This window comes from Mesocricetus auratus, unplaced genomic scaffold, assembly GCF_017639785.1.
Source record: "Mesocricetus auratus isolate SY011 unplaced genomic scaffold, BCM_Maur_2.0 Super-Scaffold_100015, whole genome shotgun sequence".
NCBI lineage: Eukaryota > Metazoa > Chordata > Mammalia > Rodentia > Cricetidae > Mesocricetus > Mesocricetus auratus.
In genome coordinates this window covers 60,943,802-60,961,638 of record NW_024429198.1, presented here as the reverse complement: position 1 = coordinate 60,961,638, position 17,837 = coordinate 60,943,802, and the positions used below count along the sequence as shown (strand labels likewise).

At 40.6% G+C, this 17,837-nt stretch overlaps 1 pseudogene; it reads right to left on the bottom strand.

Moving 5' to 3' along the window:
- Positions 1 to 1,222: 1,222 nt before the first annotated feature.
- On the bottom strand, positions 1,223 to 1,931 carry LOC101833374 (annotated as a pseudogene).
- Positions 1,932 to 17,837: the final 15,906 nt, after the last annotated feature.

Genomic DNA, 17,837 nt, shown 5'->3' with positions numbered 1-17,837 from the left:
TTTTCAATAACAAGCATCCCTGAAAACATATGTAAAAGTAACATTATACAGTCAGGGAAGATTGTATAGTGTCTTCAGGAACACACACACACACACACACACACATACACACACACTCACACGGATAATAACAATTAATGGAAAAAAGAGGCTATGGTTTTGAAACAGAATAAGGACTGGTTAATGGGAGGTTTTAGGAAAGGGAAGGTGAAATGATGGAATTATATTATAATCTCAAAAATTAAAAGAAAAAACTTTTAAAAATATAAAAAGATGCAACCAAATGCCTGGAAAACTTGGACTAGTTAATCTTAGTGCTTATCAAATTTATTTCTGGAAGGCCTAATGAGGGAAAACAGCACAGAAGCTCCTCTCACGGTGAGGTACACAGCAACCTCCAAGATCCTTTTTCTAGGGAAGAAGACTGCCACCTTTAAACGGACATTTCCCTTCACTGCTGAAAACACAAAGCCTAAGGTTTCTGGGAGCAAAGTGAGGACTCATGAAATCCACCCAAAGGAATGTAGCACTGTTCTTTCCATTCGATTGTGACTTTGCATGGCTTCCAAGAGATGAACCAGTAACGCGATGCTTAATCTAAATTGAAATAGAATAAGGTAGAAAAGACCAATTATTAAGTGCTGATTTATTACCCGTCTAATTGCCAAACAAAGTTTGCTTTTTTTTCAGAGTTCTTCTAGGTTTCACTGTAGCCACGAATTATCATAACACAGAAATATACTCATAGCCACTGTAACATAACACAACCAAATCAATTCACCTTTGTGATATTGAAATCTTCCTACACATTGCTGTCACGATTACAGACACATTGCCGTAGATTTCAGCTAAGATAGCATGGACTGGAGGAGATGAAACAGTCAGTAAAATGCTCTCTGTGCAAGCCTGGGGACTTGCCTTGGGTTCTAAGCACGCATGTAAAAGCTGGACATGGCGGAGCGCATTCACAACGCTTAGCAGTGGAGGGACAGTGGCAAGCGGAAGACTGGACCCAACTGACTTGCTAGCTTAGGGACCTTGTCCAAAAATTATGGTGTGGCGATGCACATTCTCACCCCCCCCCCAACAAAGACCCTTGCCGAGAGCTCCCTGAGACATCCAGTTTCAGCTCAGGTTACGGCCGGATTTGGTAAGGCGTCTTGGTGACGAGAAGGCTTTGCATCTATATTACAGAAACAGGTCCTGGACTTGCACGCCAGTGTCAGCAGGGCCTCGGTGTCACCTTCTCCGGGGTTCGATTAAGTGCTTCAGATTCATGGATGTGCCAGACAAAGACGTTCCATAGCATTTGGTGATCTCGGTGTCTGCAATATGAATCATGTCCTTATCAATATGGAGGCCCACCTCCAAGGCTGACTGGAATTGGACATCGAGGGCAGAATCGCCACTGGTTCGTACCAGGTTCTTCGTCTTGTGCTTGAAGACAATCAGTTGGATGCAGAGTTTCTGCTCTTTGGTGTCCAGGATCCCAGCCAGCTTGACTACGGAAGCTGTGGGTGGTGGAGTGCAGGCCTGCTGCTGTACTCCACCAGAAAACACCTTCAGCTGTGGCAAGAAGGTCTCTTTGTGGTAGGTGGGATGTACATTGTCATATCTGGGCACCACAGGTGATGGCACTTGGGACAGGCATAGCTAAAAAGCTTTTCATAGATCTTGGGATGACCCTTTTGCACATGTAGCATCTTGTTCCCACATTTTCCCCCCCGCAGTTGGAGGTGGATGCTCTCATCAATCTGCATGGGGTACTTGGTGACAGTGATGGCCGACAGGGCAGGCATCTGCTTGGTAATCATTTCATGCTTGTATGTGGTTCTCTGGGTGCATGGAAGGATGTTGGCAAAGACCCAGATAGCATTCTGGTTGCTACACATCATCAAATATGAAAAACCAACATAACAGTGTAGACACATATTCTTGATTCCAGTTCTTGGGAGGTAGAAGTAGGTAAATCTCTTTATGTTGGAGGCCAGTTTGTTCTATATGGTAAGTTCCAGGGCATCTAGGGATACATAGAGATCCTGTCTCAAAATGATGATGATGATGACAACAATAATTTGGCCGAGGCTTGAAAGAGGCTCAGAATTTAAAAGTGATTACTGTTGTTGCAGAGGACCAGTATTTGGTTCCTAGAACCCACATTGCATGGCTCATTATCACCTGTAACTCTAGTTCCATGGGATCTCATGTCCTCTGACCTTCAAGGGAACCTCAGACTCAAGAATGCACACACACATACATATAAAAAGAAAACACAATATCTTAAAAAAATTAGAAGCAGTGAATCTGAGGAAAACACTTGGAATAGATTTCTAGGCTTTACATGCATGAATACCTATGTAGTACATACATGTACACCAATACAAATCTGTGCAAATAACACATGCAAATTATGCATTGAGTTGTTTCACTTTTGTTTTTTTTCTCCCAGAACAAGTAGCTCTCCAAATTCTGAAACTTGGGTATAACCCATATTCCATCTGTCGAGACTACTATTACCCATGGTGTTGGAAGAATGGGTCAGATGGCCTGGCTTTTGCTCCCAGTCTATAACAAGCAGCTTGGGTATGAGTGTGCATGGGTTCCTGGGATAACTTGTTTTTTCACCTGTAGTATGTAAAATTTTTGATCTTGTAAGGGATGTGGAAAACATGCTGTTTTTTTTTACTGTTTATTTTGCATTCATTGTAATCATTCACTTGAAGAACAGATTGTAACCACATCATAGCTCCTATATTGCCTGAAAAACTTTGTTGGGGCATCTAAGCTGTAGAAAAAGCACACAGTAAAAAGAACATGGAATGAACAGAGAAAGAATGAGGCATAAAGAAGGAAGCCGTAAAGAGAGGGTCTTCTTTTCCCTAAATTCCTTCAGATAGGAAAGTCTTAACTCACTCTGACTCTGTGGATTCCTTTCAAGGCCCTGTGCTGCTAGAGCCTGGCACCCAGACAGGAATAGCTTCTTCTTCTTCTTCTTCTTCTTCTTCTTCTTCTTCTTCTTCTTCTTCTTCTTCTTCTTCTTCTTCTTCTTCTTCTTCTTCATAGCTGTTAATTTCTAGAATAAACCCTAGTCGTTTATGTGGATTGGCTGTTACAGTGCTGTCTAGCTTCACTGATTGCTGGCTCCCTGAGGGCAAGTCATCATCTGTCTCTACAGGCCTCAGTCTAGGAAAAGCCTGTAGCAATCACTGTTAGAGGGATTGTTGTCTAAAGGGTCTTTCAAAGTTCTAAACAAGACTTAGTCTCCTTCGTCATATTTTGGATAATTGGAAGCATATTGGGATGTGAAGTGGCAGAATTGCTTTCTAAACGATCAAGACTGGGAGGTCTGAGATGGAAAACGGAGTAAACGATGGTGCTCACTCCCAGTTTGGAAACGTTGGGAACACCTAAATAAAACAACCTGGTGCTTGCGTGAGTTAGGTAGAATTGAATGAGAAGAATTTTTATGTGGAACACCCTCAAGTGGCAAGAATGACTTAATATGAGATTGGTCAGCAATGTTGAAGGAAGGGATGCCTGTCTGAAACATGTTTTTCCCTTGAATCATGTTAGCTCCTCACAATGCTTAGCAGACATGTTGATGGACCAATTCTCATTAAGTGCCGGGAATATCCATTGGCTCTTAGTGGCTGAGATATGAGAGAATTGTAAACGGACTCTGGGAAGACTTTGGTGTGTTGGTTGCCTGCAATTATTTGCATGAATTACTGGTCATACTCACACAGAGGATATGGCCCAACTTGTTTAGTTCTGTCCCTTATCAGAGAGCTTGCTTGGCAGGTGCAACAGATGTTCACTCAGGCTTTCTTTTAGCTCATCCTCAGTGTGGTCTCCATTTGGCCTCACTGGACACACTGCATTTTCCTGGGGTGATTTCAACTCCCCAAATCTACTCCAACTTACGGATGTAAATCAACTATAGGGAAGAATAAGAGAAATTTGTGCCTCAATTTAAGTAGCCCAGTTCTACTTTTCCATATGAAGATCATTCACTCTTCTTTTATAGAGCTGGTTTTGGTATAGCTAAAGAACCACACATGTTTGCTAAAGGAAAAATGAGTACTTACCTTTAATCTTATTCACCCTCTTGTGAGAGCTGCGTATTTAAAAGACTTAACGCTTTTTTAATCACAAGTATGCTATTTGGTAATTGTAATTAGTGAGAAATAAAGGATTATTTTAGAGGATTAAATAAGAAAAATAAATAAATGGGACACAGTTAATTATTATCATAAGTAAACTAGTACACAACACATACAGTTACTACAAAATTACCTGAACTTTTGTGTAGAGAGAGCATATTCCCCCAAATTCCATCTCTGTCATGCAAATATACAAAAGAAATTCAACTTTATGTGTACATGTCAACCTCTACCCTGTACCCACTTAAACATGGTTTCCTGTACGGCTTCCAATAAGGCTGTGCTATTCTACACATATGTGTTATTCTGTAAATCCTAAGACTGAACCACTGTGCCACAGAAACCCTCAAAGGGGAAAAGACCATACAGAAAAATATTCAAGGACATCTAAAATAGCCTGGACTTACTGTGAAATTCTATCATCAAAGCAAATGTTTTAGAGATGTACTATAGAAGGGAGAAAGAAGGGGAAGGATGGAGAGAAGAGAAGAGGAAAGGAGACAAGGGGAAGGGAAGGGAGGAGAGGAGGCAGGGAGGGAGGTGGATCATCTCAGATCCTGACCCTGTACTATCCTATCTTAAGTCCATACACGTGAAGTAGGCAAAGCATTTGCAAATTGCCAGGTGTGGAAGAATAAAAACAAGATAGGTGCTGGCCTCAGTCATTTGTAGACTATATACTTAGTAAAACATTAATATTCACACTAAGTGTAAAAGTACCAACTTGAAGGGTGTAAGGTTAAAAAATGTAATAGGTCCAAACAAAGGATTCACTAAAGAAAAATGCTCCTTAGTGCCAAGAAAATGCAAGCTATGAGAGCAATCATATCCCAGTTCGAGTTGTTACACTGACAAAACAATCTCAACAAATAGGACAATATAAGACTTTACTGAATATTGACTAACAGGATTAGATGCCAATAACATGATAATGCAAAGTTTTATTGTATGTTGAGCAAACTGAATTCTTTAGTACTCTACTATGACCTGTAAAGGAACAGCCATGTTATAAGCACTTGGGCAGTATCTAATAATACCAAGGCACCCTAGTGTGGTAACCTGGATGAGACGCCCCCCATAATCTTGAACACTGAAATACTTGGTTCACAGTTGGTGGTGCTGTTTGGGAGGTTTAGAAGGCGTGGCTTTACTGACGGAAGTCTGAAAGTATCTCTGGATATTTTGAGTGTTATGGTATTGAAGAAAGATTCATTTTATTATTTGAAGTAATCAAATAAATCTAAATGATAAAAACAGTTTCACTAAAGAGATGTTCCCCTGTCCCCAGAAAGCTCTGTGTATTGTTACATCCATGTTTTGTTAACTTTTATTGTTTAAGACATGATATTGCAGAATGTAGTTGTCAGCTAATTTCTCACAGAATTACACAGAAACCTATAAGGAAGATTTTTCCTCAAGAAGAAACAAAACGTAAAAAAGGATTAGTTAGAAATTGTTTTTACAAGAAGAGATGGCTTTCATCGAGTGTGTTTTCCTCAGGAAAAGTGCAAAGACACCAATGTAGAGAATTTTACCTTCTGTGTAGATTTAAATTGACGTAGATACTGGGGAAATTACTTCTTCATGTGATTTGCTACAAGAGTTACCCTTCTGTTCTCAGAAATGCTCTTTATTTTTTCTTGACTGCTAAAAAAAGACTATGAAGGGCCAGAGTTTGGGAAAGGCTCCAGTTGGAAATTACCCTTGAAAGGCTGAGGAGAGATGGTCCACTTGGCAAAGTGATAGAGTGAGGAGTGGAATCTGCGTGTCGACCTGTACCTCAGGTGCTCCTGACACAGACGATCCACATCTCCCTGTCACTGAAATAAAAACTCACAGTGACACCAATTTTCCTTGTGTCAAAGGTTTGTGAGAGGAACTGGTACTGGGCTCATTGATTGACATGTGGTGTCTTTCATGAGGCCCTGGGATTCATCATTACCACCCTCCAGCACTAAAAGGGTCTTGAGGGGCTCAGAACGAGAACAAGTTTGAAAATGACACTGCTTATTATATTCCACATGTTTTCCTATTATGTTCTTAGTTGTTCTCCTATGGCTGCGGCTTCACTCTACGGGCTGAGGTATATCAAAGCTGCAGTACATGACTTAGGTGGTGAGGATTGTAGCCATTAAACTTCCTTGCGCCCTAATTTATCTGAGGACTCATTCATTTACTTATTTCTTCGGGCAGGCACAGCTTTTAGCTGTTTCAGCCGCAGAAGATAGTTACAAAAATTAAATAAACTCTAGAGCATATGCAAAATCGGACCTTTGACCAGGGTTTTGAAAGTGGAGTAAAGTTTTGGAAAACAAGTTTACTGGAGATGTGGGAATTTTTGGACCAAAGACATTCATACAGAGAATCTTGTGGGAGACCCTTGACTCTGTCTAGGAGGAATCATGGGAAACATTTTCTTATTATTTACACATACATTCTATTGTGGATATTGCCCATGTGAGATACTGACCATCCAGAAGAAGTGGGTGGATTGTGACATAAGTGATAACTGAAAAAGTGAAGAGAGGAACCGTGGTTCAGGAAACATTAAAGTAAAAGCAACGCACTTGTCAAACACAGCTCCTAACAGGCTAGAGCCTAAAGCTTCCTGAGAAGCGCATTTCATTTAGAGAACTGAGTCTGTTTCTGTGGAGCCTGATCAGCTGGAGAGAGGCAGAAGTTAATGAGGATAAAGTAAACAAATACCAGGCTGTCGAGCATCTGTACCACTTACTAAAGAGGATGGGCTACAGTCGATTCTGAATCTCAAGCTCAGGAAAATCAACTCCCAAAAGGAAAATTACAAGCAAGAAGCCATGGCCATAATTTGTGTCCCTTTAAATCAATTTATCTATCATGTTGCTTTGTTTCTTTCTTTCTTTATATTTCTCTATGCAACTGATTATGAATTATCAAAACTAAAACAGATCTCTTCCATATCTCAAAGCAAATTTGCAAAAGATGTTAAGGTGGAAATAAGTAAAAAAAAACACTCACTTGAACTATTGTTAAAGTCATTAAATCATATCTTTAATCCTTTCTTTGTTATTTTGCTATTTGAAAATATCTTCTTTTTGACAAACATGGTATGTACTCACTCATACATGATTTTAGACATGGAGCAGGAGGTTTCCAGCCTACAATACCACTGCCAGAGAGTTTGGGAAACAGGGAGAACCCTAAGAGAGATATGCATGGTACCCTTGAGAAGGGGAATGGGACAGGATCTCTTGAGCGGATTGGGAGCATGGGGGGAGGGGAGAGGGAGCTGGGAAAAAGAGAGGGGGAGAAAAGGAGGAGCAGCAGGACTTGGGGGACCAGGAAGGTTGAGTCGGGGGAGAATAGAGGAGAGCAGGATGAGAGATACCATAATAGAGGGAGCAATTATCGGTTTGAGGAGAGATCTGGCACTAGTGAGATTTCCAGAAACTACAAAGATGGCACCAACTGGCAATCTAACCAATAGTGGAGGGGCTACTTTAAATGCCCTCTCCCGATAATGAGTTTAATGACTACCTTATATGCTATCCTAAGGCCTTCATCCAGCTGATGGAAGCAAAGGCAGACACCCACAGCTAAACAATGAACTGAACTCCTGGAACCCAGGTGCAGAGAAGGAGGAGTGATGAGCAAAGGGGTCAAGCCTGGGCTGGTAAAACCCACAGAAATAGCTGACCTGAACAAGGGGGAGCTCATGGACCCCAGGCTGATGGCTGAGAGGCCAGCATGGGACTGATCCAGACCCCTGAATGTGGGTGTCAGTGAGGAGGCCTCGGCAATCTATGGGACCTCAGGTAGTAGATCAGTTTTTTTTTTGTTGTTGTTGTTTTGTTTTTCGAGACAGGGTTTCTCTGTATTGTTTTGGAACCTGTCCTGTAACTCACTCTTAAACCAGGCTAGCCTCGAACTCAGAGAGATCTGCCTGCCTCTGCTTCCCAAGTGCTGGGATTAAAAGTATGTGCCACCAACATCCGGCCAGTAGATCAGAATTTATCCCTGTCGTATGAAGGGACTTTGGGAGCCCATTCCACATGGAGGGATGCTCTCTCGGCCTGGACACACGGAGGAGGGCCTAGGCCCTGCCCTGGATGATATGACAGACTTTGGAGAGGAGGGTTATGGGATGGGGGGCTGGGTGGGTTGGTGGGGGTAGTGGGGGGAGGGAGAGGCAGCTGGGATTGACATGTGAAGCAAACATGTTTCTAATTTAAATAGAAAATGCATTTCAAAAAAAAGAAAAGAAAATAACCTTCTTTTTGTGAACTACATGCATGTCTCATACTGCTGAATGGCGGGAATATTCTTGTATGTTCAGTAAAGGAATGAGCATGTGTAAAACTCTAAGGTACAGATGACTAATACAGCATAATTAACACACAGCAGAATGTGAGGTCTAAAAAAGTAAATGTTGAAGGGAATACCACTGAATTAAACCTCCCAGAATTCTCATAGCAAAGCTTCTTAGGGTATGTTGGGCATTTTAACTGTTTCAGTCACACTGAAAATAAGCTGACAACTGTGTCAGAGAAACTTGAACCCCACAGACCAAACAGAACAAAGCAAAAGGAAAGGAAAGGAAAGGACAAAATCACTTGAAACCTAATCATACTATGATACTTACAGTCACCAAATCATTTATTCATATTTGAACGTCAAGATAAGATTGAATCAATGATGGCAACGTATACCACTGTTATAGCAATCTTAACAAATGTCCAGAGAATTGAACCAAATAAAGCAGTGTGTGTTACCAAAGCTAGGGGAGGGCCTTATATTTTACTGTGAACTCAGATTTATCATCTCTTCCTTCCTGTACACACGCACACCTCCCACACACCACACACACACACCCCAAACTTCCCTGCTAGCACTGTGTTTGGGTAAGTGTAATGAGGGAAAGCAAAGGCTGAAACCATTTGCTGACAATGTATGACGCCTAGGAAACATCACTAATACTGAGGGCCATTAACCACTTCACAATGAAGTCTCATGCAAATGGGTTGGTAATGCCATTTTTTCTCTAATTAGGTGAGTTTGCTAGGTATTGCCATCACAGTTTTGGTAACCATAGAAACCATTGAAAGGTAAAACAAATGACCGTGTTGTGTTGTTCTTTTGTTATTTTTAAGGGATTGTTGGAATGTTTACATTTTTAGTTTAAGCAAAGTCATGGAATGCTTTGTGGAGCAGTGAGTCATGCCTCTCAGGATGAAGCCGAAAACCAGCGCCACCAAAATTACTGGAGTTGAGAAATGAGGACGCACAACACAGTGCCCCCTGCTCTGGAGCGAAGCCAGTCTTGGCTATAGAGACACACCGTTCTCTAGCAACCGGGATTCTAGAGAGAAAGAGAGAAAGGGTGACCTAAGGACTTGCCTGTCAACTCTGTCCCATGGCTTTGAAGTTGAACCATCTCCATCATGCTTATGTGGGAACAGGAATCTTACCACAGGCAACAGGAGGGCTCTGGCATATTGAGTCATTGTTTTATGGGTTCAGAATAAAGGACACATTTGACCTCACCAATTAGATATACATTGAATTTTAAAACAGTGAATTTTTAAAAAAGCAAAGACTGTTAAGAAGGTACAATTTTCTGATATTATTATTCAATTTGACTACAATTTCCACTTGTATTAGAGTTGTCAAGCCTTTGAAGAGTACATGACAAGGTAGACTTTGAAGATCTGATTAGTATTGCAGCATTATCCATGAGTAGGGGGTAGGAAGTACTGTTCCTAGAGAGGAGAGGTGACCATTCAAATATGTATACAGCTAATCAATAAAATATGTCTGATTTTTATAAAACTTACAGTCCTCACTCCAATATTTTTGCAATGAGACAAGTTAGAAGTACATTACATGGAGGTCCATATAGGATAACAATGGTGTATATCGAATGCATTAAATAGTTCATGTCTTGGTTCATATCTGATTAAAACTTCTGTTTCAATTGCATCTTAATTATTTGCCAATTATTTTGAATTCCATTCCATCCTGAATGGAATCAGTTACCTTTCCACCTCCATTTTCATTGAATTAGCTAGAGCTGCCCTAGTGAAGCGGGGGTGGGGGGGGTGCCATTGCTACATTACTGTTCCTGACAACTTCAAGTGCCAGTGAGGAGCTATGACCATGAGACCATTTATCTCCTGTGTAGAGGGCCATAGTTCTCCGATGGTTTTGTGCATCAGGAGCTCTATGCACTAACATAATAGAGACAAGGGCATATGTTCTCATTTTCTATCTAGATTAAAACACCCCGAGGGAATGGCATATTGCTTCCAGACTTACAGTTCTCCAAGGCCTACTATTAACAGCTGCCGTTTGCTGCCTCTGTTCTGTACGTTAGGATCCTTAAGAACATCTCTAATTCCCACATCACTTCTATAAAGAGGATGTTGTTATCCATCTACATCCTTACCTCTGTTTATTCAATATAAGGAAACTAATGAACAAAGTAGTTGAGTAAGTTATGGAAAGTACCACAGTTGACACATGACATAGTAGATTAAAAACTAGGCCTTTTATAGTCTGGTTTCCCATGTGTCTTACTTTGTTCATTATAATTTCAATGTTTCTGTGGTGTGGCATGCATGATATTAAGGTCAGGACTTACAGAGATGATGAAGCGGTTCCAAAAGGAATTTTGCAATTATAGTTGTACATATTACAATGCATTTTTAATTAATAGTAATTTCACAATAATTTTTCCCATTTTTTGTCAATAAAAGTTTTCAGCAAAGTGTATCATAGATTAGAAGAAGATAATTATATAAGATCCACAACTGTTAGATGTATAAGATAGACTTTAGGTGTTGTTAATACAACTACATAACTTGATAGTAGTGATGAATAGTGCTTTCTAATTATTCATTCAGGGCTCACCATATGAAGCATGATTAAAGTTTTATTACACTCAATTTTCACTTCAGCCCTGAGGGCTGGGCATATACAAGGTTAGAGAGCAGAGAAATTAGGGCTATTACTCAAACTCCTACCTAGTTGACAGAAGAGGGAAAGTGAAGATTCACTCAGAGCTCTATACTCAGGGTGCTTAATCTTGTTTCCACCCTGTCTTAGATGTTTAGGCATCACCCAGAAAGTGGTGTTGTGGTTTATATTGATTGTTAGTTTGGCTCTAGAATCAGTTTGAAAACAAACCTCTCTGTATGTCTGTGAGGATTATCTATACTGGGTTAACGAATGTGGCAAGACTCACCCTAAAGACTCACCTGTGCATGGTGTCATTCCACGGGCTGGGGTTCCATATTGCATAAGCAAGAAGAATTTAGTTCAGCACAAGAATTCATTATTCTGTTTCTTGACTGCACACGCAATGTGACCAGCAGCTTCATGATCCTGTTACTATCTTCCCTGAAAAAACAATGGACTTCCCCATGAACTGTAAACCAAAATGAACCCTACTTTCATTAAGCTGGTCAGGCATTTTATTGCAGAAACAAAAGAGATAGTTAATGTAGAAAACTGAACCTAGGAGGGGGCCACTGATGTGATAAACCTGATTGAATTGTTCTTAGACTTTTGAACCAGTTTGTGGAAAGAATGTAGAGGAGCTTGGCACTTAAGGTTAGAAAAGTCCTTGGATGAGGGCGGTGGCAGTGACCACATCTCCGAGTAGCAGCACACTGCTTGATGGCAGCATAGACCAAGGCGGTGAGCTCAGCTCTCATTGCTGGCGGTAAACGTACCCCTGCCATCTTGGATAGACAGTGGCTAAAGCAGCCACCACTTTAATTTCAGCAATGTTGTTTAGCAGATAAAAGACTGTGTGGCCAGAAAAAGGTAAAGATTTACAGTGAAGACAGATTCAGATGAAGAAAAACCTCTAAAGGTTTACAGTGTGTTTAAAAAACATACATAGGATCGGGAGAGAAAAAGAAACAGGATAAAGTGGTTAAAAAAAAAGAAATAGAGTAGCTGGATGTGGTGGTGCACGCCTTTAATCCCAGTAATGGGAAGGCAGAGGCAGGCAGATCTCTGTGATTTAAAGGTGAGCCTGTTGTACAGAGTAGGTTCAAGGGCAGCCAAAGAACACAGAGAAACCTTGTCTCAAAAAAGTAAAACATGAAAGAAATAGAGTAATAATAATAATAAGTGGATAAATAAAATAGCCACTAAAGAAGGAAAATACACAGAGAGTCTGGATACTGTATGCTTTTGTGTTATCTTTGAATCATTTAATTGCTGGGGAAGGAGCAACAACTGCTAAAAGACATTTGATTATCAATGCTGCTGAATTAATCCAACTTATGTGTTGTAAAAATGCTTTGACTTCAAAATTTAAGCATAAGGATATGTTACTTCAGAAAAGAGATTTTATTTGTGTTTCCTCAGAAAATGGAAAGCTGTGGATCCCTTCCAGGCTTCTATGTTTTTACCAAGCAAGACCTCCTGAAGCAGTGGCCCAGGTGATCCAACATCCAAAAACAGTTGAGATGACGTAGTCACAGACCACCACAGCCAGGATTTCTGGGTTTTCTAAGGATCCCCATGGTATTTCAGTGCCCCCAAATAGCACGAAGTAGTTTGGAGAGAACGATGTCCACATTCCCAAATATTGTGTATAAATGTTCATTTTCATTTAAATGGGGTTGGTTATAAATGGTTAATGATCATAAGCAATCTCCTCTTAAAGGGAATAAGGGGGAAATGATATAAAAATGAATATTTTGCATTGGTAGGGATTTTCATTTATTGATACAAATTTAAGGTCAATTTCGTGATATGTATATTTCTCCTCTTGTTTATGTATTGGTGTTTATACAGATCTCTAAAATGTAATGCATAGTTAAATACAGATTGTATATAGTTACCTATAATAGGCAAAACTTAGGGTTAGGTTAGTTAGTTTTTCGAGATATACAGAGATATATTTGAGATGGATAGATATTCTTCAAACCTTTCAAAAACATTCAGAAAATGGCATTTAAAATGGTTCAAAGTTTTTCTTGATACTGAGAAACAACTGCTCCTGGCACACTAATTACGTCTGAGAGGAAGATGGGCATCAAAGAAATCCTTTATGAAGATTGCCTTCAACATGGCAAGATTAGCCATTTGGACAAGAAACTGCTCTTGCCTGGACTGTTTTATAAACTGTACATGCAGGACCCACAAGAAAGTGACTGCTGAACCTGCAAAACAAGATGGATAGTCCTAAACTGTTCTGGCTTCATGGAAGAGTCTGCCCTACATTCTGTAGGACACAGAGAAAAATGACTGACAAACTGCCAATACAGATGGTTGGTTTAAAATTTCCTGCTTTGCTGAGAAGTCTGCCAGACACATTATGGCCTACGGTCTGAAGATGGATGGCCCAACATTACAGAGGAAATTTGTGTGACTGTCTAGACAGCAAGATGTCTAGAATTTATAGATTATCCTTCTGTGGTCTTTGATGGAGTTGAAGACATAGTTATGTTTATAGTTTTCCTTAGTTAGGATTAAAGATAAATTACATATAAGACTTTAGACTTAGAAAGATAGGATAGATGATAGAATATTTTCTATAAATTTGGCAAAATGTTAATGAACTAGTTCTAACTTGAAAACTGTTTTGTTATATATTTTACTATGCTAAAGGTAAAACCCTTCTTTTTATTTAAACAGAAAGGAGGAGATGATGGAGGAAATTTTCTGTACAATGTTTATCTTATTGGTTGTTGAATAAAGCACTGTTGGTCAATAGGGAAGCAAGATAGGTGGAGCTAGGAGTAGAGGAGGATTCTGGGAAATGTAGTAAAGAGAAGTCACCAGGCAGGAAGTGTTGTAGCAGGCAGTAACAGTATATAAGCTAGAATAAACAGGAAATGTCTCTTCTCTCTTCTCTTTTCTGTGGAGACAAGGAGGAGGAAATAGGGCCTGGGAACCAGCTGGGCCAGAAAAAGCCTCATGTTACAGATATAACCACAGCTTAATGCATGCTTCACATGGTATTTGGAAACATACATAGGTAAGGCTCAGTTCACTAAGTTTCATGGAGAAATGAAGACTCTGTTACAAACTGGGGTAGGAGTCACTCAAGTTACATTCTGTGAAGAATCTAACTGCATTCTACCTGTGTCTTGAGAACTTGAATGAGATTGTTATTATTATTAAAGAGAAACCATCAGCATCAAGACAATAGTTAAGCTAATCCTGAGAGCAAGATCTCACTCATCAGAAACTTCCATCTACAGTAACTTGTGGAAATTTAAGTTATTTAAATGAAAAACCAAACTGAAATGATGCAGAAAGGGCTCTCTTCTTTAAAACAACAGCCCAAGAAAGAGATTTTTCAGATTCAGCCACCAAAGCACACAGACACTGTAAAAATTATAATCTAGGAGAGGCAGCCTCACAACTTGATGTGGCCCACAGAATTTGGCAATTCAAGTGGTATTGGTTTTGCAGACATAAATAGTGCAAGATTGTGTTAATCACAGAGTATCGCTCCATGGTCTTAGAGTATTTCTGACGCCAGGTAATATGTGGCAGAGTTGGAATGGTGGTTTGAGTGAAAAATGCCCTCCATAGGATCATAGGAAGTGGCACTATTAGGAGGTGTGGCCTTGTTGGAGTAGGTGTTGTCTTGTTGGAGGAAGTGTGTCACTGGGGGCGGGCTTTGAGGTCTCAGAAGCTCAAGCCAGGCCCAGTGTGTCAGTGTCTCTTCCTGCTGCCTATAGGTCCAGATGGAGAACTCCCAGCTACCTCTCCAGCACCGTGTCTGCCTGCCTGTCACCATGTTTCCTGCCATGATGATAATGGGCTTAAACCTCTGAACTCTGTGAGACATGGTCATGGTGTTTTTTTTTCATAACAACAAAACCCTGGCTAAGACAGCCGGATCCCCTGTGAGAGATTCTGAAGGCTCTAGCATGAAGCTGCAAAGGCAAAGTAACGGGGGACGCTCTTCTGTGTACGAGTTTCTCTTGCTGGTTAATGAATAAAACACTGATTGGCTGATTGGCCTGACAGGAAGTGACGTAGCTGGGCAGCATCAGGATATAAGCAGGGACAAACAGGAAATCGCTCCCTTCTCTTCTCTGTGGAGGCGCTGAGAGGTCATCATGTAGCAGGTAATGGAGTTGCAGGTATGGAATTCCCCCTGTAAGATAAGACCATGTGGAAACATATCGATTAATAGAAACGGGTTAATAATTACGACAGCTAGCTGATATGGGCTCAAGCCATCACCCAACAATTTCATAACTAATATAGCATCCATGTGTTCATTTGGGGCTCAAGGGCCATGGGACCTGGTGGGCCAGAAAAAATTCACGTTACATTGAAGCCCAAGTTACAATAGACACCCAAAGATGTCAGGCCCATGGGCGTCTGCTGAGGAAAGCTGTAGTCACATAGTAGACTAGCTCAAAATAGTATGCCGCAAGAGTCAGGATTGGAGGTGCTGTGCTGCCTAAACCTTTGGAATGTAGACAATTATGTCATTAGGTCATTACTCTAGACATGGAACTTCTGATTTTTGGTGTTTTTTCTCCTGGACTTTGGTCTTGCATTGGTTTAATAATTATTTTCTATGCCAATCCTTCCCCTTTTTGGAATGGGAGTGTATGTTCTGTTCCACTGTATGTTAAGATCATGTTAGCTATTTTGATGTTACAGGTGTTCAGGGGCTGGGGTCCTAGATATTACTTGAGTATCAGAAGGGACTCTGTAATTTGGAATTAACAGCATTGAATGATGTTAGAACTGTTAAAAAACTATGGGTATTTTTCAAGTTGGAGGGAATGGATTTTTGCATTGAGGGTTTTTTTTCTGAGTCCGTGGGGGCAATGAATGGAAAGTTTGGGTTTAAAAGTGATACGTTGTAGTGTCAAGATGACCAGGAGTAGACTTTTGATGATTTATGTATCAGCTTAACTGGATCTGGTACCTTGGAAACAAGTTGCTAGGCATGCTTGTGATCAGTATCTTGATTAGGTTAATTGAAGCAGAAAGACCCACTTTAAATGGCAACTTTTGACCCGTTGGGTTTCCAGAGTGTCCTAACATGGAGCAAGTTAACTGTTCATAGGCATTCTTCTTCTCTACCTCTGGCAAAATGGACAACTGTCTCTTGTTCCTGCTACCATGACTTCTTCACCATGATAGACTGCCCCTCAAACTGTCAGTCAAAATAAGCAAGTATCAGCATTTCCACTTTCTAATGTTTAAATTACTTTTTCCCTCATGGTTTAAATAGTAAAGAGTGATCCACAAATCATAATTTTAAACAGTTGGGTATCAGAACATATGTGGTTATGGAGGCAAGAACTTTGGTTCATTAGTAGAAAGATGGTCTGTGGAAATACACACTAGACCTCATGATTCTTCAGAGATCTATCTCCCATGCTAAAATCAGTGACTAAATTTGAAAACATGGCTCCAAAATGGTCTTTCCCCACTTAAAATCCTTCCAGGGGGTGTAGCGACGGCTCAGCAGTTAAGAACACCTATTGCTCTTCAAGAGGATCCAGGTTCAATTCCCAGCACCCACATGGCAGCTCACAGCTGTCTGTAACTGCAGTCCCAGGGGATCAGACACCCTGTCCTGCCTCTGGGAACACCAGGTGTGCAAGTAGTGTGCAGAAAGACGCATAGGCAAAAAAAGGCCAGACACAAAAAATGATAAAGTAAGACTCAAAAGAAATCTTTCTAGTTTATAAGAGTGGAAGGTGGAATTTTTTTCATGAGACAACATCCCATAAAGTTTCAATCTTTTTCCCCTCTAGTGGCCCCTTCCTTAATCACAGGCCAACACAACTGTCGAGAGTCCTACAAAAGACAAATTAAGAGCATGTGTTTGCTGAGGCAGCACTGAGCCAACTCTTTCCATATTCGTTTTCAACTCACAAAGTATTTATGTAGTAGATTTACTTATTTTTCCAATACTCCAGGTTCAAACTCAATAGTCTATACCATTATCACAAGCCACTTCTCTCCATGAAATCCCATTGGTAATTGCTAGGACCACAGCTGACTTTTGCCATTAACCATCGTGTTGACTCTGCAAGAAGCCAAGACTGAGAGCTGTGTTTTATCTTGATAGTGGAAAAGTCATTTACTAAGGAAAGTGATGGGCAGAGATATTTACGGCAAGAAAAGCAACTGTGTTTAACCCAAATGGACATAGTTGCACCAAAGGGAATTCAGGGAAAACCATTTCTCTCTCCTCAAGAGAATGAAATCTCTGGCCTGGGTGATCTAACTGGTAAATCTCTGGACAGGACCATCCCTCAGGAAGGCAGGACCACCTCTAGGAGGAATGCAGACTTACCATAAGCTGAGCTAAAATGACAGGCAGAGTAAATGATTCTTCCAATGAGATACCTGCCCCATTAGTGTAGTTAAGGTTCATGGGGGCTGCTCAACCTTCTGACTGTAGATTTAGAGATGGGCAGCTTTCCCTCTTCCTTTCCTGTCTTTTTTCTATGCTGGCCTGAACCCATGTGAGCTTTCTCTAGCAAACTGGGATTCCTTATTCTAAAGCTCCGGGCCCTGCCATGTTGTTGCTTACCTGCTGTGCATGCAGCTGGCTGACCTCCAGGCACTGTAACCCAAATGACACACGTTTTCCCACTTTCTGTCCTTTAGTCTCTTCTCCATGCAGCTGCTGATATTTAAAACTTGTCTGCTCTGTTTTTTTTTTCTGGCTAAACTAATAAAATC